Source organism: Amphibalanus amphitrite, unplaced genomic scaffold (assembly GCF_019059575.1).
Source record: "Amphibalanus amphitrite isolate SeventyFive unplaced genomic scaffold, NRLGWU_Aamphi_draft 000814F_arrow, whole genome shotgun sequence".
NCBI lineage: Eukaryota > Metazoa > Arthropoda > Thecostraca > Balanomorpha > Balanidae > Amphibalanus > Amphibalanus amphitrite.
The window spans coordinates 10,555-35,970 of NW_024882308.1; the positions used below are offsets into that span (position 1 = coordinate 10,555).

The 25,416-nt window shown below is 45.7% G+C and overlaps 2 long non-coding RNA genes across 2 annotated transcripts; one reads left to right on the plus strand and one right to left on the minus strand.

Moving 5' to 3' along the window:
* The first annotated feature begins 920 nt into the window (after positions 1-920).
* On the plus strand, positions 921-21,445 carry LOC122366537. Its single transcript, XR_006253906.1, has 2 exons — positions 921-1,221; positions 21,327-21,445. It is a non-coding gene; the product is annotated as an uncharacterized LOC122366537 (long non-coding RNA).
* Positions 3,479-6,726, minus strand: LOC122366538. Its single transcript, XR_006253907.1, has 3 exons — positions 6,525-6,726; positions 5,299-5,439; positions 3,479-4,727 (listed from the first exon to the last, which is right to left on the minus strand). It is a non-coding gene; the product is annotated as an uncharacterized LOC122366538 (long non-coding RNA).
* Positions 21,446-25,416: the final 3,971 nt, after the last annotated feature.

The window sequence follows — 25,416 nt, forward strand, 5'->3', positions numbered from 1 at the left end:
GCTGAATCGATTGGATGGCGCCCCCTTTGAAGGATAGGCCCCCTATGAGTTTGTCTGCGCCATTTTTTTCTAGCGTGGTTACGCCCCTGGATTCAGCGTATACGATTTCATCAGCCGTTCTCAATATGGTGTCCTCAGGTGACCTTGGTGACCTATGGAGGTCACATGACCGTTGTCACCTATGGCAGTCATTCTATAACTCAGAAACTACCGGGCCGATCGAGACGAAAACACCACAAGTCGATTCAACGCATACGATTTCATCAGCCTTTTGAATATGGTGACCTCAGGTGACCTCGGTGACTTCGAAAGGTCATCTTTAGACTTAACGTTTTCGCCTATTGCAGCCATTACTTAGGAACTACTAGTTCCTGAGTAATGGCTGCAATAGGCGAAAACGTTTAGTTGACCTTTCGAGGTCACCGAGGTCAACTGAGGTCAACTTATTCAAAAAGGCTGTTGAAATCGCACACGCTGAATCGACTGGTGGTGTTTTCGTCTCAATCGGCCCAGTAGTCCCTGAGTTATAGAATGGCTGCCAAGCGACAGCGGTCATGTGACCTCCCAAGGTCACCCAGATCACCTGAGGTCACCATTTTTGAAACGGCTGGTTAAACCGCACACGCTGAATCGATTGGTGGCGTTTTTGTCTCGATCAGCCCAGTAGGCAGTAGTTCCTGAATTATAGAATGGCTGCAATAGGTGAAAACGTAAAGTTGACCTTCCGAGGTCACCGAGGTCACCTGATGTCACCATATTCAAAACGGCGTATAAAATCGTACCCCCTGATTTCAATGTCGTTTAGTTCATCCCGATCGGTCCAGTGGTTTCTGAGTTATAGCATGGCTGCAAGGGTGGCGGTCGAATAGTGTTGTCCAAAGTTCGGCCTTATTCACATCACTATTTTTTCCAGCACTACTTCAGCATGTTTCTTTTTCAGCGCGGCTGTGACGATTACAATTTTACGCACTCTCTTGCAATTTGCTACCTTTTCTCTTCTGTGTGCTCGCAACTTGAGGTGCTAGTTTCGGTTCCGGGGGAGATAAAATCCCTGTCATTAGTTCCTAAACGAAGGTGAAAATGACTCTCACTAGCACAGTGTACAACAGTCTTTTCCGGCGAACTTCCACATTCGCCCTGGGTGTTATTGCAGCAGCGTTTTTCTTTGAAAGAGGGCTGGATTCTGCTGCAGACGTAATCTTCGAGAGGCATAACCAAGGGGTAAGCATTCATAATTTATCAGGTCAAATATCAATATTTATCAATGTTTGATGGTCATTTTAAGTTCTAAAGGGAGGAGAAAGTGGCCAGTGTTACATGAGCAGAGTTAATTCATGCCTATGAAAGGTGGACTACAATGGTGAGAGAATAGGACAATTTGTCCCTGACACTTATTCACTTCATGTAACCCAGGCGAATGTGGGTCTCATGTAATAATGGGCGTGTTCCGAGGAGGAATCTATCCACAATGAAAATAATTTAATTATGATGCAGAGACAATGGTTAGATGGGGGCTCACATGTAGGTATAAATTGGATGAAGAAACTTCAAATCGAGGAACTTGCGGTGATACCTACTTTGCCTCTGAAACAATATGCATGGAAACTAAATTTATATTTTAAACTGATAATTTGTGTCAAATTAGTGAAGCTATAAAATGGAAATAAAGCGGGCTGAACTGCGATGCTAAATATGAAAACTTTTTCACGATAGGGTGCACTGAACCTCAGAAATAGAATGGATGGCACTTTTTTCTCAAATGAGCCTAGTGTATAGAAATGGCAAAAAGTCAATGTAAAAATAGCAACAAATTAAACACTACAAGAAAGGCATGGTATGATCTACTGCTTTAAAAATATGTGATACATACCTATCTATCCAGTCAAGTACCTCGGGAGTCGTAAAGCAGGCGTCATACTTCCGTGTAAACATATCTGGTGGTAGGTTGTAGGTTGGTAGGTTCTAGGTTGTAGGTTAGTAGGTTAGAAGGTAAGGTTAGGTTAGATCATGTTTTTATCCCCCTCGGACTTCATACAATGCTTGCCTGCAGCTGTTTACATGGAAAGTGCGGTGCCTGCTTTATGACTACCATTGAGTATTACTATACAGGATTTTTGGTAAATGTGTAGATAGTCAGAGGAACATCAACAAAATCTAACCTGATGTAACCTTACCTACTAAACTACTACCTACAAACTACAACTTACAACCTATATGCCTACAATTTACAAATTACCAACCACTCGGAAGTCAGACTTCATTTACACATACCTACCTACCGTAAAATGGGGTGTTAAAGGAACTATCCCACCTTCTAAAATGTTATTAAAACCAGTTAAATTGCGCCCGACTTTATAGATTGGATGACCAGGAACACGGTTCTGGCATTTATTTTTCATTAAACATCTTAGGCTTCCCATATTCCAAACACAAACTTTCAAATATGTGACGTCACAGCCCAAAATTACCTCCTTCCCATGGCCACATTACTGTCATAAAGCTGATTCTTTTTACTCTGTAGGCACCACAACAAAGTTCAGACCAAGTTTTAAGCGATTTTTCAACGAACAAACCCATTTAAATCAGAATGACTAAACGAGGTGACGTCACACTAACGGTCGCTCCATGTTGAAGATAGGGCCTTGCACAAGGCCCATTTTCCATAGATATAAAGACTAGATAGGGCACCTCCATGTCGGGAGCGACTCGCGAATACGTAGTAGCGGCCGCCATGTTGGTGAGGGCGAGAATCTGCGGCGCTGTGTAAACACTATGGGAGGAGGGGGGTGTTTGGGACAGATTTTGTGGTATTTTTCGACCGAAAAGTGTTAATCTTTTTTACCTATGGCATTCTTTGGAATGAGTAGATTGTGAAACAAGGGCAGAAACATGTGTATTTATAGTAATGTAATTACATCAGCCCTAGACATATAGCCCTGAAGACGCTGATAAAGGATATGCGGCACCGAAGGTAGATGCAATTGGCATGCTAATTTAAGATAAAATTCGTTTCCCATTATGGCTACCATACTTTATATCTATGTATGCAGTATGCAATGGACAATGATCGACAATAAGTGCAATTTTAGCCCTCACCCGTTCGTAGTTTGTCAGCGTCTTACGAGTAGGGGAAGCCAGGGTGAACGGAGTGAACTCCAGCCGTTCGCCCCTCGACGGAGCAAGAACGGAAAAAAATAGGTATGCCGTCCGCGATGTGAGTAAACCAGTGATACCAAATTTCAGGGTACTAGGTCAACGGGTGAACTCAGAGGTCAGGTCAAACACTGGAAATCGAACCAGTAAAGTCACTGGAGTTTGAGATCTTTCGCTATAAAATCGACCAAAACGCGTGAACTGTCGGCGAAATGGGTTACATCATTCCCAATCAACCTCATCTCGAAATCTAGCGAACCGGGTCACATAAGGTCATACAAGGTCAGCGACCTTAGATGACCTCGGATGGCCTTGACACATGGCGGGTCATGTGAAGTGTATTTATGGGCGCCGATCTCGAATCCCGTGTCAATCTTACTTTAAAAAATGATTTGCGGGCACAAATCCGCAAACATAATTAAGGATTACGAATAAAATGAGCAAGATGCTCCGAAAACTGCCCATATGAAGCGCAGCCTTGACCTCGAGGCAAATGCACGTTATCTAGACATCAACACTAAAAAAACGCATGTAAAATGCATAAACATGCACTAGAAGGCAAGGAAATTCACCCGGATGCGGCAAATCGCAAAATCCGCTTATTTTAGCCGAACAATAACATGACCTGACCCGAGCTCCGATGACCCATTCCTCACTTTGAATCAATCCGCGCCCCCTACAGGCACCGACATCGCCCTTGCAGACAGCACCGACGATAGTCGCACAGGCACGTGGCGAGCTAGTGTAACTGTAGCCGCGCCTTCAGCCACGAACACCAGTTTGTGCCGGATCAGCCAGCCACGGAGCAGAGACGGCCGGCAACGAATCGGCAATTAAGTGCTACATATCGACACGGTCACAAGAGGCGAGGCATTAACCCAGCGCCCACTGCATTGGTCGCCAGTGGACCCACTCAGTCACTAAGCAATCATCGACAAAATACGTCTTTCATCGGCCAGACATTGATCTGTTCATTAATATGAAGTGTCCATCCAAATCCACGCTATCCGCCACACAGCAGCTATCGACGGTAGATACCTACTCCAGCGGCAGCTGGCCGCCACTCACTGACACCGGCTAGAGACAGCTGACCGCTGAAATCACCAACACTTCGGCAGGGTATGAGCGGGTCTCAGTCAGATCCCAGGCATGTAACCCGTCCCCACCTTAGCTCATCTGGCAGAGATGATGAAGAGGTGGTAAAGATGTGTCATGTCGTCCGGCTGGATGTCGCTCACCAGGGCCTCCTGACAGGTGCTACAGCTGACAGAGTCGAGCGCCTTCTTCACCACGAACCCTGCGATGTAGGTGACGATGTTGCCCACCAGACGACAGCCCAGGCTGGAAGTCGTGCTCCGTGATGATGTGGAGTGCCGTGGCACCGTTGTCTGAGGTGGTGGAGGTCGAGGTAGTAAGGCTGGCTCCCCGTCCGCTGGTCGTGTGACCGACTGCCAGGATGCTGGTCGGGTCGAGGGCTGCCACTTTCCCTGTGCTGCCGGGCCGGACGCCGCAGCGGTGGAGCAGGTGCCGGAATATCCCGCAGAACTGTGCGGCACTGGGGTTGTTCCAGCCACCTGGAAGGTTCGATTAGTATCAATAAAATATGGCTAATAGTGTTTAGTGTTAACATACGCCAGGCACAATTGTGTTGTATTTGTTGTTAACACATTGTTGACACACACGCACACGCACACCCCCCCCCACACACACACATGTTGGCAATGGTAAAGCAGTCTCCGGGCATTTGGTAATAATTTTTTGCACTTATTCTGGTTTTAGTGACTGATGGGCCTTTACCCACGCATGACTGGAGGGTGGGGCTCTACAGAGCCCCTCTCCTGTTTTCTGCAATAAAATATTTACATTTATATATTGAAAAAAAAATTAAAATATATATTTGTTGCAATATTTCTAAACCACTAGACGTGTCAATACGAAACTTGCAGTACCTCCGGCTGCATCAATCTGAAACATTTTATAGAAATAAAAATTGTGTAGCTACCATAGGTCGGCCGTAAATGACGTCAGAGTGATCAGTGAAGTCATATTCTGCCAATTTTGATGCAAGAAATTGAACTACAGCAATCGCTCTCGGTGACAGATAACCTGTAACAATATAAAAAATCAAGAGTCTGTAGCTTTTACTTGCCAATGCAGGGTGATCTCTTGACTCTTGAGCCTCATCCCTGGTTTGTCAGCAATCAAATCCTGCACATCTATTTGGCATCTTGATTCTTGAGAGACTGAGAGGCAAATTTCAATTTCAAAAGATACTAGTCTTTAAAGCTGAAACATATTAACAGTTAGTCAGATCAAAACAAGGCCTGTAGCATACAAGTGTAGGATACTGGATTTGCACACAGTACACACTACAAAATACACATAGCAAACAGTGAGATTACAGTCATGGAAAAGCATCAGGTTTTTAAAATAATAGTTTACACAGACTTAAATACAAGAATTTAAATGAGCTTCAAATAAAATGAGAAGTGGAGTGAAGTACCTAACAAATAAGGGTATCCATAAATCTGGTGCCACCGTCGGCACATATAAGGTTGGTAGGTTGTAGGTGGGTAGGTTGTAGGTATGGAGGTTGTATGTAGGTTGAGGTTTGTAGGTTGTAGGTTAGTTAGGTTAGTAGGTAAGGTTAGGTCAAGTAAGATTATGATTTTTATCTTCCTTGGACTTCATATTTACTTGTTAGCACTTAGCATTGATGGTAACGCCAGATTTACTAATACCCTATTTACTGATACTGATAACAGGTGAGCCAAAAGAGCATGAAGTGTAGTTTAAGCTTTACAATGTGAAACTAATTAGGTAATGACAATCTGAGTTTAGGTGCTCCAACTAACGCACATTTTTACGTCACCCCTGTGTTGTTCATTATTGGGATCAAATGTGCGACACGGTTCACTGGTGCAGATATCACGACGTCTGGCATTTTCACTATCTATCAGCTCTGGTTGAGGGTGAGCGTGGTATGCCACTGCACTCTGAACCCAGAGCGGATAAGAGCCCCCGAGGCATCTGGCATAGTGCATGGATTTTTCGTTTGGCACTGAACTACTATTTAATACTAACTGATGACATTAAGTAAAGTACTTATTTAAAACCTATAATCATAAAACCTTCTTACTTCATAAATATTGTCCATTGAAGGCAACAGTAGAAAGTGAACAGGCAAAGCAAGTGTAGGTAATGAGTCTGCTTTCCGCTGCCAATGTTCTGGTACCTATCTAGGTAAGCTTTCTGTCAAAAATCATATGACTGATGCTCTATCCATGCAAGAATAATTAAAGGATTGTGGTGTGCACAAAAAAACATGGGAACTGAATTAAATCTAAAACAGGCATGCCAAGCAAATCTACCTTTGGTGCCGCCTATTCTTCATCAGCGTCAACAGTGCAACATGTCTAAGGCTAACGTAGCCAAATTACAATAGATAAGCATATTTCAGCACTTGTTCCACAATCTACACATTCCAAAGAATGCCGTGAGCAAAAAAGATTAGCACTTTTCGGTCGAAAAATACCACAAAATCAGTCTCAAATACCCCCCTCCTCCCGTAGTGTTTACACAGCGCCGCAGATTCCCGCCCTCACAAACATGGCGGCCAGTCGCACGCACTAAAACACTGCCAATGTCCCATCTAGTCTTTTATATCTATGCCATTTTCAAATGAAGGGAACGAATTTCTTCAACACCAAGAGGCCGCGGGGGTTGCAACCTAGATAGATAGTGGTTTCTGAACCTCGCCGCAAACTTGGCTACCTCAACTCAAACCCCATGGCGCGCCAAATTTTGGGTACCCCTGTAGAGAATTGATTGAAGTTTATTGTGACAAAGTTTCAAAATAATTGGTCGAAATTTTTTTGAGATATCGAGGTTTTAGTGACGTCATGATTTCTGAGTTTTCGACCAAAAACGGCATATGTTCAAAAAATCATAAAATCACAGAATAGACAAAAAAAAAACATGCCGTAAACGCCATTAGACTGCCAATACCATGATCAATCAAATGGCTATCTTCGATTATTGATTATCGTTCCGCATTTCCCAAAATCTTGAACTGAATCTTGGCAATTTTTCGTGACCATGATACATGAATTTCTTAAATTAAACTTTTTGAGCCAAACACGTACACATATGATAAAATGAATGTCACCATCGTGTTCTACGCCCCAAATAACCTATAAAACATGTGTCACAGGCTTCGAATATCAGTTTTGATCTTCGGGGATATGTGCCTATCCGGTTGACCTGACCTTGACCCTGACCTATGCTTGACTGACCCCTATATGGAGCTGACACTCTTGTAGGCCTTGATGGATTGTGGACCGTTTTGACAGTTTATGGCGAGAGGCACCCATTGCGAAGTCCTGAAGTCCATGCTACTGAAAGCCCGATTTTAGGTGTTTGACCTGACCTTGACCCGACCTGTGACCTTAAAATTCAACTTTTAAGTACTCATCTGAAGCGTCTCGTCGCGCTCTTTCGTTTGCCGCATCGTGCGTTTCGCTGCGCCTATTGGTTCTCGAGTTATCGGCTGGGGGCGTTTAACGCCCCCCGCCCCCCAGCAAACGGTGGGTGGCGAAATATCCCAGCAACTGCCGGGTTAAGGGACAGTGGGGTGCACAGGGACAGTTGCGATGGAAAACTTTGAGTCATATTAAGTTCCTAATTTGAGAAAGTTAAAGGGACTATCCCACCTTCTAAAATGTTGTTAAAACCAGTTAAATTGTGACCGACCTTGCGCAAGGTGTCCGTAGGTTACTTAACCACTGACTGCATGCGTGAAAGCAAGCAACAACTTGCCAGAATGTTTGTTGAGCAGCAGCGGTCGCCACATGGTTGATACCGTTAGGTACGGGTGGAGCGGCGCGTCATATTTCGCATCAGACCCGGAGTCGGAGTCGGAGTCGGAGTCGGAGCTGACCAGGAGCTCGGAGTCGGAGTCGGAGTCGGAGTCGGAGTCGGAAATCGCTACCACGACTCCGCATCCCTGCTAAGCAGGCCCTTCTTATGCAAGCGCCTTTGCCACCAAAGACAATGCTATTCCTGAAATATCACCTCTAAAATACAGGAGAAGGAATCGAACTGTAGGTATAGTTACAACCAGGAGGCCCCGTATAAGTGCATGTCAGTCAAAGGAGGTTAACTGAGACCTAGGTGATAGTTGCCTTTTGCACCCTGGGCTCAAAATTAATACTTGCCCTGGTAGGGCATTTTTATGACGTGTCCTGGCGGGGAGGGGGTCGATGCGCCCCCTGACATTTCGAAACTAAGCATCGTAGTGCTTTGCAACAAAGACCAGTTGATTGCTCTTAACGAGTGCTCGCGATTGGTGGAATATATACATATATATATATATATATATATATATATATATATATATATATATATATATATATATATATATATATATATATATATATATATATATATATATATATACATACCTTAGGTCAATATTTGACCCAGTTATGGCTGGTGAAATGTCAAATTTCGGGGGAAAAGCTATAGTTTTCCAAATTACTCAGCCAATAACAATACTGACAAATCTATGAAAGATGGCGACATGAAACTTTCATGGCCGTGTTTCTCAACGAATTAGCTACAAAATGATATATAGTTGACTGCATTTCAGTCCTTACTGGCGTGACGTATTCCCCGGGAACACGGGAGGTCACACCCACCGCCGGCAAGGTAAAAACTTCTTCAAAGTTAAATCTAGGTAATTGACCTGGGTTGACCTCGTTAAGGTCAAGACACAGTTTTGAAGGCGTTTAGGCGAAAATTGAACCACATATTCGGATTCAGGATTTCAAGAAACCCCACTAAACACAGCTTATATCGCGGAGGTCAGCGTGTGAACATGTGAGGTCATTGACCTTGGATGACCTTAGAAAAGTCAATATACAATGTAAAGATTCATGTCCAGTCATATTCTGACATCAATCACACGGAATAGTCTCGTTCTTGTCGATGAAGTCAAGTCCAGTTACGGCAGGGCGCGTCGAACTCTACTATGGACGTCAAACCCCTTGAGACCCCACTTTTTTGCGAAAATTTTTTAATGCGTTAACTCTCGTTGACGATATTCTGGCAATGTGTGTTTCAGAACCTGCCGAAACTTTTATTACTAAGGTATTTTGACGCCAAACAATTATGAAAGGTACTTCTCATTCACTCAATCTCATTCACTCAAAGGTACTTCTCATTCATTCAAGTTGTGGAGGACAAACTTTCGACAGCTGGCGATACCTTTCAACCTTTTACTGTCAGGGAAGTTATTGACTCTATCGGAGAACTGTCATCAGGTCGTTCAAGCGGGAATGATTTTCTTTATGCAGAACATTTTGAATTTGGCGGCAATGCAGTCGCGACACATTTGTCATTATGCTTTACTATGATCGCCAAGCATATGCATTTGGCAGATAAGCTTACAAATGTTGTTCTTACGCCAATTGTGAAGGACAAGACTTCGAGCTTGTCCGCAAAGGATAACTACCGCCCAATAGCAGTTGCAAGCGCGAGCTCGAAAGTTTTAGAAAGGGTCGTTTTGAGCAGATGTCCCTCATATCTTAGCACAGGATGCCATCAATTTGGTTTTAAAGAAAAACACTCTACAGACATGGCTATATATGCACTAAAAGATCTCTCTGATTATTTCCTACGAAATGATAGCCCTGTATCAGTGGCGCAGCCAGGGGGGGTCAGAGGGTCAGCTGACCCCCCCCCGAAATTTCTGTCAGGGGCCCGCTCTGGGATAGCGAGAGAGAGAGAGAAAGAGAGAGAGAGAGAGAGAGAGAGAGAGAGAGAGAGAGAGAGAGAGAGAGAGAGAGGGAGGGAGGGAGGGAGGGAGGGAGGGAGGGAGGAGAGAGGTCCTAATCTAATCGGACGAGCCCGCTTCGAGAAATGCCTACTGGGACACCACGGGTGATGGTCCATGGGCCCCAGGTGCAAGGGGCCCGGGCTCCGGGTAGATGGGGCCCGGACCCCGGGTAGATGGGGCCCGGGCCCCCGGGCAGATGGGGCCCGGGCCCCCGGGCAGATGGGGCCCGGCCCCCGGGTGGATTGAGCCCGGGCCCCCGGTGGATGGGCCAGGGCCCGGGCCCCGGGTGGATGGAGCCCGACTCCCCGGGAGAACAGGGCCCGGGCCCCGGTTGGACGGAGCCCGGGCCCCCGAGTGGATTGAGCCCGGCCCCCGGTGGATGGGCCCGGGCCCCGAGTGGATGGGCCCGGGCCCCGGGTGGATGGAGCCCCGGGGCCCGGGCCCCCGTCCACCTGAGGGCCCGGGTCCCGTTCTCCCAGGGGTCCGGGCCCCGTTCTCCCGGGGCTCCGTCCACCCGGGGCCCGGGTCCAATCCACCCGGGGGCCCTCAGGTGGACGGGGGCCCGGGCCCCGGGTGGATGGGGCCCGGCCCCCGGTGGATGGGCCCGGGCCCCGAGTGGATGGGCCCGGGCCCCGGGTGGATGGAGCCCCGGGGCCCGGGCCCCCGTCCACCTGAGGGCCCGGGTCCCGTTCTCCCAGGGGTCCGGGTCCCGTTCTCCCGGGGCTCCGTCCACCCGGGGCCCGGGTCCAATCCACCCGGGGGCCCTCAGGTGGACGGGGGCCCGGGCCCCAGGTGGATGGGGCCCGGGCCCTGGGTGGATGGGGCCCGGGCCCTGGGTGGATGGGGCCCGGGCCCCCGGATGGATGGAGCCCGGGCCCCCGTGGATGGGCCCGGGCCCCCGGGGGAACGGGCCCAAGCCCCGGGTGGATGGAGCCCGGCCCCCGGGAGAACGGGGCCCGGGCCCCCGGGCAGATGGGGCCCGAGCCCCCGGGTAGATGGGGCCCGGGCCCCCGGGTGGATGGAGCCCGGGCCCCCGGGGGAACGGGCCCAAGCCCCGGGTGGATGGAGCCCGGCCCCCCGGGAGAACGGGGTCCGGGCCTTCGGGAGAACGGGGCCCGGGCCCCGGGTAGACGGAGCCCGGGCCCCCGGGTGGATTGAGCCCGGGCCCCGGTGGGTGGGCCCGGGCCCGGGAGAACGGGCCCGGGCCCCGGGTGGATGGAGCCCCGGGCCCCCGGGTGGATTGGACCCGGGCCCCGGGAGAACGGGGCCCGGGCGCCTGGTGGATGGGCCCCGGAGCCCCGGTGTGGACGGAGCCCGGGCCCCGGGAGAATGGGGCCCGGAACCCTGGGAGAACGGAACCCGTGTGGATGGGGCCCAGGCCCCCGGGTGGATTGGGCCGCTAGCGTGACCCGCTTGCTCCGCAACGCGGATAAGGGGTATTTTTTATCGGTAGGCGTTTGGTTGGTCTTGTCTCCGTGAGCTATGTATCCATTTCGGTCGATTGCTTTTTGACGGCTAAACATTTTGGTTTGGGAAAAATATCCATCGCATCAAGGTGCCCGTGTCAGATAAGCGTGCGTTCTACTATAGAACATGTCAAGTGTATTTTATAACATAGGTTGACGTAGGTTATTGAAAAATGAAAGCTTGCGATGAATTGCCATGTAGAGGTTTGAAACATTTATCTTTTTAAGAATGCTGTTGCTCGTCTTGCAAAAGCGATGATTAGATCTTGGACAAAATTCAGGTAATGCTCTTTCCAACGATGCCATTTTCAATTGTCAAACGTATCAGGTTATGCAGCAAAACCCATGCAATTAAAGGGACTATCCCACCTTCTAAAATGTTGTTAAAACCAGTTAGATTGTGCCCGATTTTATAGATTGGATGACTAGGAACACGGTTCTGGCATTTATTTTTCATTAAACATCTTAGGCTTCCCATATTCCAAACACAAACTTTCAAATATGTGACGTCACAGCCCAAAATTACCTCCTTCCCCAGGCCACATTACTGTCATAAAGCTGATTCTTTTTACTCTGTAGGCACCACAACAAAGTTCAGACCAAGTTTTAAGCGATTTTTCAACGAACAAACCCATTTAAATCAGAATGACTAAACGAGGTGACGTCACACTAACGGTCGCTCCATGTTGAAGATAGGGCCTTGCACAAGGCCCATTTTCTAATGAAGGGAACGAATTTCTTCAACACCAAGAGGCCGCGGGGGTTGCAACCTAGATAGATAGTGGTTTCTGAACCTCGCCGCAAACTTGGCTATCTCAACTCAAACCCCATGTTAAAGGTGGGATAGTCCCTTTAAGCAAGTGGCACATCATGGACAAATACTTTGTTCTCCAGCCTTTGTCCACCTTGTTTTTGATCAATTAACTTTTCACATTTTTCATGAGAGGCGGTACATTTCTCTTGCCTATAGGTGCTGTTTGAGTTCGCCCCGTCTGACAGTCACCCGAAAATGGTATAAGGTCCAAAATCCGTCTGAAACGTCAATTTTTAAGCAAAAGTGCCTCACAGGTGCACGTGGCGCGTGCCATTCCCTGCATCGCACATCATTCGATAGCCCGTTCGATTCACTACACGATACTGTGTTCCCCGTGCCGATCGGATCCACGGTTACCGAGATATTGCACGGGGACCGGACCCGTGTCGGGCAAATTTAACCATTTTCGCCCGATTTTGCAAGCCGACTTATACACGTAAAGCATATGACACGAATTTGCACTTTTTGGGCACGCGCCATGTGCTCACTATCGTCCCGATCGAACTGAGACCCCTAGAAGGCACGTTGTCAATCCTTGTTCTATAAGTTGCGCAAATTTCAGCGCGCTAGGTGCAACAGTCTGCAGGCCTGCACCCCGCGCTAAGTAACACCATGGAGTATCACCATGCCGGAACCTCGGTAACAGACAGAATCTACATCACCACATTACCACACCACAACAAACCCGGCCAAAGGCAATAAATGTCCCATATGAGCGCGTTAAAATTTCTTGTGAGCTAATTCACGTAATGAAGAAGAATAATGACACAATCTAGGTACTACAGCAGCCAATAGATAACTTTAGGACAGGCACATGGGACTACAAAGTATGTACAGCCCACCGCTAAAGTAATGTAGGGTTTTACCAATCTCAACGGTTGGCTTTGACTGGCGATTGTTTAATGCGGAGTGATCGAAAAGAAGATGTCAATAGCTAAAGTTGCAGCTGCAAGGGTGACGATACATATAAGCTACATTCAAAGTTGCATTGTAGCCTGGCTAATCGTTCCTAAGCTTCAGAAGCAGAACATACCCATGACTGAAACCCCACATTACTTCTGCTGTGGACTGTACATATATCATATCTTGTCCGACAGAAGCAGGTAACAGCTCCGTTTGCATATATGCTATTTATTGCTATGCATATTGCGGAAGGCGTACATTTCGGCCTCGAAAGATACGAATTCATACTTCATAGTAACAGTACCTACCAATATTTCTGTCGTGGTCAATTTGCGTGGAAATTAACCCATTGATGACACACCGGGTGATTACCGTGCTTTTGTTCTATCAAAACTTTCCGATTCAAACTCGCTCAAGGGTTATCGTGCAGATAAAGGGGGCCCGCCCAGCAGAATGTGTATAAAATATGGAGAGATTCTGAAAAATGGGTGGGGGGCCCGCACACTAGGGGGCCCGCTTTGGAGGCGATGACCCCCCCCCCCTCGAAATGAAATCCTGGCTGCGCCACTGCCCTGTATTCATATGTTTCCTGGACGCACGAAAGGCGTTCGACCGTGTAAATCACTGGACATTGTTTGACAAATTACTTGATAAGGGGATGGATTCAAATTTAGTGAAATTACTCAGTTCGTGGTATAGGTCACAGCGTTTTCAGGTTCGATGGGGTAAGGCATTATCTGATGGTTTTTCCGTGTCAAATGGCGTTAGGCAAGACGGCATTCTCTCACCTTATTTATTTAATGCATATACGGATGATTTATCGACTCTTCTCGACCAGAGTGGTGTGGGGTGCCATTATCTAGGTAGTCTCAACCATCTCTATTACGCAGATGATATGGTCATTCTTTCGCCTACGCCTTTTGGGCTTCAAAAATTGCTGAACATTTGCTCCGAGTATGCGAATGATCATGACATTCTATTCAATACTAAAAAGACAGTCTGCATGGCCATGCTTCCCGTGAGTCTTCGAAATCTATCACTCCCTAAGATATCATTGTGCAATAGTGTGCTTTCATATGTCGACGAATATAAGTATCTTGAATATCACATTTCGAGCACACGAACCAAAGTGGACAATGTCGAGATCTGTCATCAATACCGATCACTGTGTTGTCGTGCCAATTCATTGAGTCGCAAATTCGCTTTATGTACATATTCGGTTAAAAAGCATTTGTACAATGCATATTGTTCTAACATCAGCTACATGCATTTATGGCACTCGTTTCATGCATCGGTTCTTCGGAAATTTAAAGTGTGTTTCAATAACGCTGCTAGAATGTTTTAGGCTACCCTAAATATTGTAGTGCCTCTGGAATGTTTGCGCAAGAACACATACACCTTTTTACATCCAAATATAGAAATAGTGCACACAGTTCAGAAAAAGTGCAACCATTTCGACAGTTCGGCATAGTGCACCGCTTCTTAGGCCGAGTGCATGAAATTCAGTAATAGTGCACACGGCTCCGAAACAGTGCAAGCAATTTAAAAGAGAATGCATTCATTTTCAGTAGTTGCGATTTCAGTTTCGCCAGAGTGCATTGCTTCGTCATATGCATTGGTATTCGGCGTACCGCAAAGCAATTTAGTTAACCTTCAAGCGAATTCGGTGCCCCATCTAGAAAATATTTTTGACAACGCTCTTGCTGTTCATCAAGTGTAGCGTGGTGCCATTCAAACAAGCTGCTAATGAAATTTTACTAAATTATTGAAATTTTACTGCTAATAAAAATTAATTTTTTAATGAATGTAATGAAAAGGCCCAATTTAGGCGGCAGTGCACACATTTCAAAAATAGTGCAGGCGATTTCGACAGCACGGCATAGTGCATTGATATATTGAATCGCGGCACGATATTCGCCATATTGCAGCCATTTCGTCATAGTGCAGGTTTAAAGTGACCCAGGTTCAGGCATATTAGACATATCGGACATTATTCGTCAGATCGTTTCAATTTCGGGGTCCCGCATGTAATTTAGGCACTGTTCAGTAACACGGCATTGCATAAATAAGTAAACAATTTTTATTTGACATTTCACGCTACCTGAGCCTCCAATGACACTCGTAGTCAGTCAGCAACGCAAAAAAGTCAAGTAGCCAGCTGCACTGCTCTGGATGCAAAAGGTAAAGGGTATTTAATGTTTCATCTGGGTGCCTTAGCTTCAATCATATAAGACATAGTGCACATAATTCGTCGGGTGCTTATATATTCGGCATGAGCAATATTTTTTCGGCTTTGTTCAATCAAATTCGCCATGATGCTGAAAGGCGATAACAAGAATCCATAGCATTTCTGATCTTTTTGAACCAGTTACGAAGATATGCACCCGATTCAGAAGCCCTGAATGCCACGTGACCGCCACTCGACCGTGTCACCGAGTTCTTAGAGCGAGACTAATGATAAGTTAATTCCTGAGAGCTGAAACTGCATTTGAGCAGGTTTTTGACCAAGATTCACGCTACTCTTGACTGGCAGATAGGGGCTTTCAAAAATATTTTCCCAATCCAGCAGCGAATTCACTTGAACATCGCCTAAATCGCTTTGCTGGACGCCGACTATCAGGCCACATGACGAAACCGTGCACTATGACGAAATTGAACCTACGGCTCATTGAATTTGAACGCACCATCTTCTAAATTGATTGCTCTTCATTTGAAACGTGTGCACTATTACCGAATATCATGCACTTGGCCGAACTAGAGGTGCACTATGCCGAACTGTCGAAATCGGTTGCACTATTATACTGAACTGTGTGCACTATTTCTATATTTGGCCGTAAAAAGGTGTAGCGCATTTCACGTTCACGTGACATCCCACATTCTTCATTAGCTCCAGAGCTTTGCTGAGGGCTTAAGTTGCGTAGGAAGGTGAGATTTGTTTACATAACCGCTTATTTGTACCGTGCTGGATTTATTTGAACGTTACCGTAAGCACATGCCGTATGTCGAAATTGAATTAACCTGACGAATTATTATTTGCACTAAGTCCAATATGTCTGAACCTGGGCCACTTTTAACTGCACTTTGACGGAGTGGGGTGCACAATGACGAATATCGTGCCGCAATTCAATATATGAAGGCACTATGCCGAACCATCGAAATCACCTGCACTATTAATGAAATGTGTGCACTTCCGCCTAAATTGGGCGTAAAAAGGTGTAGATGGCTTTGATGCGGCCTACCGTAGAGCTGTGTAGAATTTCATGTCGCGTTTGAAAAAGTCAGAAAACCGAATAATATCTACACTGTATTACAGTGATATCGCCCACACATCTCCTATGCGTAAATTGTTGACTGCAGCATTGTGTGGTTGTTGAGCGCTGCTGATGTTGGTCATTTACACATGTTATCTTCATACCGTCATCATCATATGATTGTCACGTCTTCATCATTGAGTGTTACTTCTTATGGGCCCAGCGTCTGCCAATAAAGGGATCTCTCTCTCTCTCTCTCTCTCTCTCTCTCTCTCTCTCTCTCTCTCTCTCTCTCTCTCTCTCTCTCTCTCTCTCTCTCTCTCTCTCTCTCTCTCTCTCTCTCTCTCTCACTCGTAATGTTAAATTTCACGGAACGAATCTGCTGTTTGGGTAGAGGCTACGCGCTCATGGGGCGGAGCCACGTAATGACGTCAGCGCTAAGCTTTGCCCTACCCCTCCTGAGTGGCGCGTCATGGTCACGCAACAGTAACCTTGCTAGCAGCCATTTCACTAATTTCTAGTCAGTGATAATGATTCAGTCATTTTCGCTATCCTGTGGCTCTAAATGAATGCTTAAAGCAAAAAAAGATGCCAGATTTTGATCAGCGGCAACAGATAAAACCTTGCATGTGTCAATTCAACCAAGTCACTTGAGGTGACATGAGGTCAACATACATTTTGGCCTCTCCAAACAAAATGTTAAATATTTGTCATTCGACGCTTCTAAATAAGACATGCATTGGTACCGCTGCCTTACCTCTGGGACCATTTCTGTTGGAGCTAGTTGCGAAGACTAAAATCTCAGCGATTGGTCGTTTAACTGACCTCTGACCTTGGGTCAAGAAAATTTGTTGCAATATTTCCTCAGATCATGCTACACAAACCTGCTCGTAACTTTTTTTTTCATCAAACCATTTTTGACCGCTATTTGAATTCCTCGTCTGTGGCGTCGAAATCTGCCGCTCAATGGTCTAGAAAAATTGACTCGGTGACGTCGTCGTGGGGCAAGGTCCATGTTTTATCCAGAGTGTATCAAATTGATAGGGAAAATGTACTAAAATTTTTGTGCTCCTATCCCTAAGCGCTCTGGAGCTATCGCAAATATTCATCAGCGGGGAGAGGCAAATTGTCCCCGGGCCCGCGAGAGTTAAAGGTAGTGTGCCACCTTCCAATGATTTCCCATTTTATTTTTCCTAGGATAAGAAGCTTCTGTTTTTACCTAATATCGCAAAAAAATCGAAAACGGGCCTAAAATAGTGTTTTTTTTTTTCGCCTAAAAGTTTATCGGTTTTTCGATATGTATAACAACTGTAGTGGGCTGACTTGCAAACAGGCGTCGGCAACAATCGCGAATGCGGCGCACATGTGACAATAAGCAAAGGTCATTATAGAGTTACGACGTACGGGAATGAGGTATCAGCTGTCTAATCGTAGACAACACAATGTCGAATTTAAACTGTAAGCCTGTATTGGTATTGTTTCTTTAATTTGGCTGTCGAACATTAATTTATGGTTTGAAATATTATTTTATGTAAAATAATTGATATGAAACAGCCGTCTCTAAAGTTATGACCCCATCCCACCACATGAAGTGGCAGAAATGACAATGATCAGCTGACGCATTTTTCTTGGCCGAAGTCAGAGCGCGCGGCCCGACGCACCACCACCGCACCACAAAGTATGAGCAGAAGCCACCTGCGGTAGACCGTGCCCAAAGCCAGGGCCCCGGTAACGTGAGGTAGCCGAGTCGGGGCAGCGTGCGCTGACCCAAGCCAGGGCCGCGGCTTTGGGCGCGGTCTACCGCATCCCCGCGGGCAGCCCCGGGCTATCACATGACACCGGGAGGACGCGCGGCCCCGGCTTGGGTTAGCGCACGCTGCCCCGACTCGGCTACCTCACGTTACCGGGGCCCTGGCTTTGGGCGCGGTCTACCGCACCACCTAACAGGCGTGTTCGAAACCGCAGGAGATGATGATGAACGGGTTTATCGAAACTTGATTGGATGAGCCTATCGGTAATAGCGATTTCAGTGTGTGCATTTATTGTTCATAGTGGTGTGAAATGTGGTTGGGGTACGACCGACAACCCGTCGGGGCGAATTTCGCACTGGGGTACTCAAAATTCGAAGAATTTAACCCTCGCCCTGGCAGGGCATTTTTCATAACACGGCCTGGCAGGGGGGGGGGGGTCGATGCGACCCCCCCTCGCGATTGGCTCCTATGGCACCTAGAAACACCAAATTTGGTAGGTAGGTGGGCCCCCTGGATTTCTCGCCCCTGTTCAAATTTGGTTGCTCTAGGTCAGTATTTAGGGGGGTTTTGGGGGTATAAATGTAAAAATTTCGCAAAAAACAGGTCAAAAAATTTTCGCTTATAACTTTTCATCTAATTAAGATAGAACAAAAAGAAAAGCACCAGTGAACTCAGCACATCAAGGCGCGTCGAATGATATACTTTTTAGCTTGCTTAAGTGTACTTAAAGTTTTTCTTAAATATTAAGTAAACTTAAATTTATAAATTAAGCTCAAGTTAACCAAATTGCATCATATCGTATATCATTCGATTCGCCTGATCACCAGGAACACAATGATACCATTTTTAAGCTCTAGCGTCATTATGTGCCAAGTTATTGGCAAAAACGTCATTTGACCTCAGTTGACCTCATTTGACCTGACCCATGGATAAGAACACCAAACAAAGAAGCACCAAGTGACCTGCTGTTACGTACTGTGGTTTCAAAGCACAAAAGTGATAGAACGAAGCGGATATCTCCAGTATTTTCCGAATTTAGTATTTTCCCATAGGCTTAACATTACGACGTAATGACCTCTAACTGACCTTAGGTCAGTGACCTCAAAAAACCCGAACTATATGTTATACAACTCGGTGAACTTAGCACATCCTGAAAGTTTGAAGTAAATCAGTCCAAAACTGTGAGTTAGACAGGTGCAAAAAGAAAATTGAAATTTGACCATGACCCTGTACCGGTTTTTCTGACCTGGTGACCTGACCCAAGGTCATCCGGACCTGAAATTTTCAGGTCATATGTAAAAAGGTTGCCCCATAGGCTGTGCCAAATTTGGCGGCGCTGCGCGCCGCCGTTTTTAAGCTAGCTTCGAAAAACCTTAGGGGGGTCGCATCGACCCCCCCTGCCAGGGCGAGGGTTAAGACGTTTCCATGAGTTTCGAAGGTATGGATAAGTTCTAAAAATCCGGTTCTCCTTATCTGGGCCATTAACTCCATACGGTCCAGGGAAGCTGGCACACTACCTTTACTGTTTTCAAACTTCGGTCGATCAAGTTAAGGATATGAATCGATAATTGTCGGATTTAATCCATTTGCCCAAGTGTCCCAAAACGTGTTGATTTGGGTGGGAAATGACATCCATATGAAAATTATTTCTTACTCTCATCTCTAAATTATAAGAGAAATTCACCCTCTCAATTTTACCAAGAAAAGGCATTTGCATGGATGATCGTTTTACATCCTACATTTTACCACATTTTTATATAAATAAATGCCATTGATCCCTTTTTACTCTTTTGGGCCTTATCTGACTGGCCATTTTTCACTCTTTCCCCCTTTTGGAGAGTAGGGGAAGCCGGGGGAAGCCCGGGCGCGGGGGAAGCCCGGCCACCCCGTTTCCGGCTAAATTATTCACAATAAAATGCTCAACTGTTTGTCCTTTCAGCGTGGCAGCTAAGGTAACGCCAGCAAACAAGTTAAGGCTAACCAAAATTGCATATTGTTAAAGTTATAGCGCAAAAATGATATTTTAAGGGTTTTTAGCTAAAAAGTGAGATATGTTGCACTGTTAATGTTATACCATACAGTACTAATATTTATACGAATGTTATGTAAGGACCGTTTAAGTGTTTGTAGTGAGGGGTGACGAGGCAGGCTGGCTTAAGTATGACATTTTTTCGAATATCGCTGTTCTAAAATAAAAATTAGCACATTGGGGTAACCCCGGGCGAGTGGCCAAGCTTACCCCCAACCGAGAGCAATGCCACTAAACCACTGTTTTCCATGAGATAATAGGTACTGAGCAGGTTTGGTTTACACCTAGATCAAAGATAAATTTCGAAAATAAACAAGTTATCATAGACAAAGCCAGTCATGTCACTTAAGGTCAACTAGGGTCAAACTACGTTTTTGCAGATAACGCGACAGACAATGAAGCTAGAGCTTCAAAAATGGTGTCGTTGTGTTCTTCTTCATCAGCCGAGTCGAATGATATGCAATATGATGCATTAAGGTAAAAAGAAAAATAAATTTTAAGGAATTTTGAAAAACACATTTTTTGTCAATTTTGCATCACGATTTTCATCGACCTGTACTGTAGGATGTGGAAGACGCTAGCTAAAATACCAGTAGTGACATAAACTCTAAGATGTCCAGAGCTAATCAGTACCTTAATATTTCACTTTCCGTTAATATTTGGAAGACACATAATGGTTTCATCAACTCGTTGTAAAGCGCTGGGGAGGTGGCCGGCGTTACCCCTATGCCGGGCTTACCCCAGAAAAATCAACACTTTTTTAAAACTCGATTTTCTCAACCTTATACTTATTCCACGAAACCGAATTTTTGGGAAAACACGGCCAATGAACTTAGCTAGCTAATAGGATATCAACATTTTATGCAGCACGTATGGTATGTAATAAAAATGAAAAAGAGCTTACTATGCCGGGCTTCCCCCGGCTTCCCCTAATATGCGCTCTGACACCCAAACAAAAATACAATTTTGAGACACTGATTTGCCCTGAATTCTAGCTTGGGTTGGCAGTGTAATTTAGCGGCATCAGCGCTAAAACCGTCAACTTGTTTACGGCTCAGATACCTGTGATGTGTTAGATCTATCGCTTACTACCATTGACACTGTTTTTTTTTTTCTTTCAGAAACTGTGGAAGCACATTGAACACAAGTATGTGGCTAAGGAAGAGGAAGAATAAGAAGCTTCACTAGTGTCAAATGAAACTGCACCCAGCATGTTTGTGAATATACGAGAAACAATGTATCTTTCTTGTTTTGCCTGGTGACGGGAGCCTCTTTGGAGGGGGACGGGGGCTAAGGTCTACCAGAGTAAGCGAAGTGTGATATCGCACATTATGTACCATCAGCATGTCGGTGTGATAATCACCCATCGCCATGGCGGAAGTCAACAGCTTGGACACCGATAACCGACAGAGTATGGACATTATTTCTGTTGTCCATAATTGGCCACTTTGGCATTATTTTTGTCTATTAACCCGCGCCCCAGTGGCGGTCTCGGCCAACTTCGCCCTAGTGAGGGGGGGGGGGTATATGTTACCACCCACCTCTAACTCAAAAACTAAGAGGGCTAGAAAGACGCGGCAAAAAGCAATCGATAGCTCTCAATACGTACGTTTGAAAGTATTTCGGTCATTTTTCACCTTAGAGCAATATTGGGGTCACCAGAGGTCATCAAAGGTCCAAATTTGCCAATTGTCATTATATTTTTCAGAAAACATGCCGCTATCTCAGGAACTATGGTAGCTAGAAAAACGCATGGAAAAGCAATCGATAGCTTTTAAACTCTTCTTTTGAAAAGGTCATTATCAATATTGTCCTCAGGTCAACGGTTTAGCCTCCAGAGGGCAAAAACTCCAAAAATAGCTGTTTTTACGAAAAGTGTTTTTCGGCAATAACTTTCGACTACAAAAAGCCACGACATTTGTATTGCCAGAATTGTGTTCCCCTCACCGAGACGCGTCGAATGAACTATAATTTGACCTTGAAAGGTCAACTTAAAAATTTGACCTCAGGTCAAGGTCATGACCTGACCGGAAAAGGTCATGTTGCATATCAGTCGATGCGTCTCAACAAGACAAACACAATGAGACCATCCCCAGCGTTCTATCTCTTTCCAATCGCGAGTTATTGGCAAAAAACTGTTTGTAGCCTCAAATGACCTCGGATGACCTTTCTAGAGGCTATCAGCAAAAATGACACCTTGGTCATCACGAGTGGACTAAATCATTGTCATTCTGAAATATTTGGACTGTTCCTATGCGTACACACGGATCTAGAGGCATTTTCATTTTTCTCCATTGACTTGTAATGGAAAGGTCATGCCACTGACCTGACCTTAGGTCACGGATATAAAAAATCCGAGATATACAAATTGTAGGCTCCCATAACAGCATGCAATCCACCAAGTTTAAAACCTTTCTGACAAACACTGCAGGTTGGACATGATTGCAAACTTTTTTTAAGGCTTGGTCAGTTAACTTGACCTGGTGACCTGACCTAACATGACCTGGGGTCAAAAATTTCACACATTGTCCAAAATTGATGTACCAAAAGCTACCCCAAGCGGCGCGGCTTTTTATTCACACGCGAAAAACGCGACAGGGTGGTAACATTTGCCCCCCTCCCCCCCCACTGGGGCGAAGGTTAAATGCAGCGAGGCGATGAAAAATGTGCCCAAAAGTCACAATGCTTTTATTCGCTAACCTCTGAATCGGCTGATGAATGCCAATTTCTTTAAAGTACCTAAATGCTTTGAAACAGTTAACGTAACCGACCTGACTGACCCTTGGGGATGTTGCGACTTTTTAGGACTGTGTGAAGGTTTACCTATGCCATCATTAGTTAAGTCAGTGACCTGACCCGACCTAAAAGAGGGGTTGATGGCAAAAGATCCGGCTCGAATCAAGGGTCGTGGGAAAATAAGCGACCAACTTTTCATTAGTCTCCGTTGCCTGCAACTATGTAATGCTCAAAACAACCCTCGTAATGTTTTTATTCATTATTTTGAAAGATGAGACTAAACTGGGTGACTTTTTCTGTTAAGAATTCCACTAAGCCAATATAATTCTAAATACAATTAGTAACTCTCCGTTTATACTGATTTTCAAAACTGTCGTTCTCGAACGTCGTCTTTTGTGCATTAGAGGTGTTGAAAAAATACACAGTTGAAAGAATACGATGCGCACGATTTATTGACAGCAAATCAAGCACTTTTACACATCACAGTGCACGAACAGCGATGATAACGCTTACGAACGACATGATCTACTTAGTGTCCGTAATGCTTCCACATACAAGAGCCAGGATGACGTGCAGAGCCGTAGTCTACGACTATGGAACAGTGAAGGCACTTGGGGACTAAGGCACTTGTTATTTGGTTGTTGGAAATTTGACCAATTAGAAAAGCTGTTAGAAAAGTAATTAGAAAAGCATTCATGCTGGTCAAAAATATATCGACATTAACTGTTTACATCTATCAAATGGATTAAAAGCTCTGCCATAGAAGAACCCTGGCAGAGTGATCACACGCTAATTTCATTCGCCGTTTTCCTTAAAAAATGGTCTGTATACCCAGTAATTTCCATTTCTGCATATTTCCTCAAAAGTCTGAACTATCTAATCAGAGGATTCCATCCAGTTTCTCCAGTTCTTAACCCGCGCCGGGACGGGGCTATCGAAAGAACGTCCAAAAGAAGGACAAAAACACTTCGGTCATTTTTGGGTCAGGTCAAAGGTCAGCTAACCATAGGTCACCAAAGGTAAAATGTTGACTATTTCAACATTTTGGAAACTGCCAACTTCTATCTCGGGAACCGATAGAGCTACAGCGCCGCGGAAAAGCGCATTCGATAGCCCTTTTACAGACCTTTCTGATAAATGTTCTCAGATTTGATCTTAGGGCAACGGTTTAGCCTCCAGAGGACAAAAACTAAAAATAGCCGTTTTTACGAAAAAATTTTCTCGGCAATAACTTTTGACTCAAAAGACCCACGACATTACTTTTGCCAGCATAGTGTTCCTCTCGTCGAGACGCGTCGAATGAACTATTTGACCTTGAAAGGTCAACTTGAAAATTTGACCTCCGATCAAGGTCATGACCTGACCGGAAAAGATCATGTTGCATATCAGTCGAGCTGCAACGTCGAGCCTAACACATCTAAGGCGTTTTCAGCGCTCTAGCACGCCTCTATCAGAAGTTATTAGCGAAAAACTTCGAGCGATTTTGTTCGTGACCTGAGATGACCTCGGGGACATAACGAGGGGTCACAGCTGCCATTTTCCGGTTCAGTGTGTCAATTTTACCTACATCTCGATGTTTGAGAGTGTCTAGAATAGCGTTCGTGCAAAACAGACGCTTTTCAATTTTCTCCCATTGACTTATAATGGAGAGGCCGCAAAATTGACCTGACCATAGATCACCGATGTCAAAATTCCGAGATATACATTTTATAGATAATGTTGCTCTAATCAATCGCTGAAAGTTTCAGGGCAATCGATGAGTCGGTGTAGCTATCACGAGCATTCTTAATTTTTTTCGAAGGTGAGGTCACTTGGCGTGACCTGGTGACCTGACCTAAGGCGACCTGGGTCTGACATTTTCACAACATGTGTGGAAAAGATGCACGAACAGGTGTGCCAAAAAACGGCGGCGCTCCGTGCCGCCGTTTTTGAGATATCTGCGAAAAGCCGGAGGGGTGTGTGTGTTCAAACACCCCCCCCCCCCCCCCCGGCCCGGCGCGGGTTAACATAGGTACCCACATTTTGTAATCCATACCTAAAGGCTATAACATAAAATACGTGGTTGCTGATTATCCGTGATTTATAACCCTCGCCGGACCTATTGGTTTTCTACATACGCGCCCGCCGAGGGGGGGGGGGGAGGGTACGACCTCCCCCTCGCCGTTTCGCCCTTGGTGGAGCTAGCTCGTCGCGGAAAAAAACGAGCATGTGCGCCGTTTCAAGACGCAGAGATTGATACCCGATTTCAAGGTCCTAGATCAACTGGTAACCTCTGAGGTCAGGTCAAGTGCCCCAAGGTGCGGTTCGGTTTTTGGTGAATAACTTCGCAAAAAAAACGGCCGCAGAGCCGCGATTTTGGCAGCATCGTTTTCGACTTGCTCAGGCGCGTCGAATGATGTACTTTTTGTTTGGGTGACGTCAACTTGTTGAGGTCAGCGCCCCAGGTCACGAAGCTGGTTGAATGAGGTCATATCG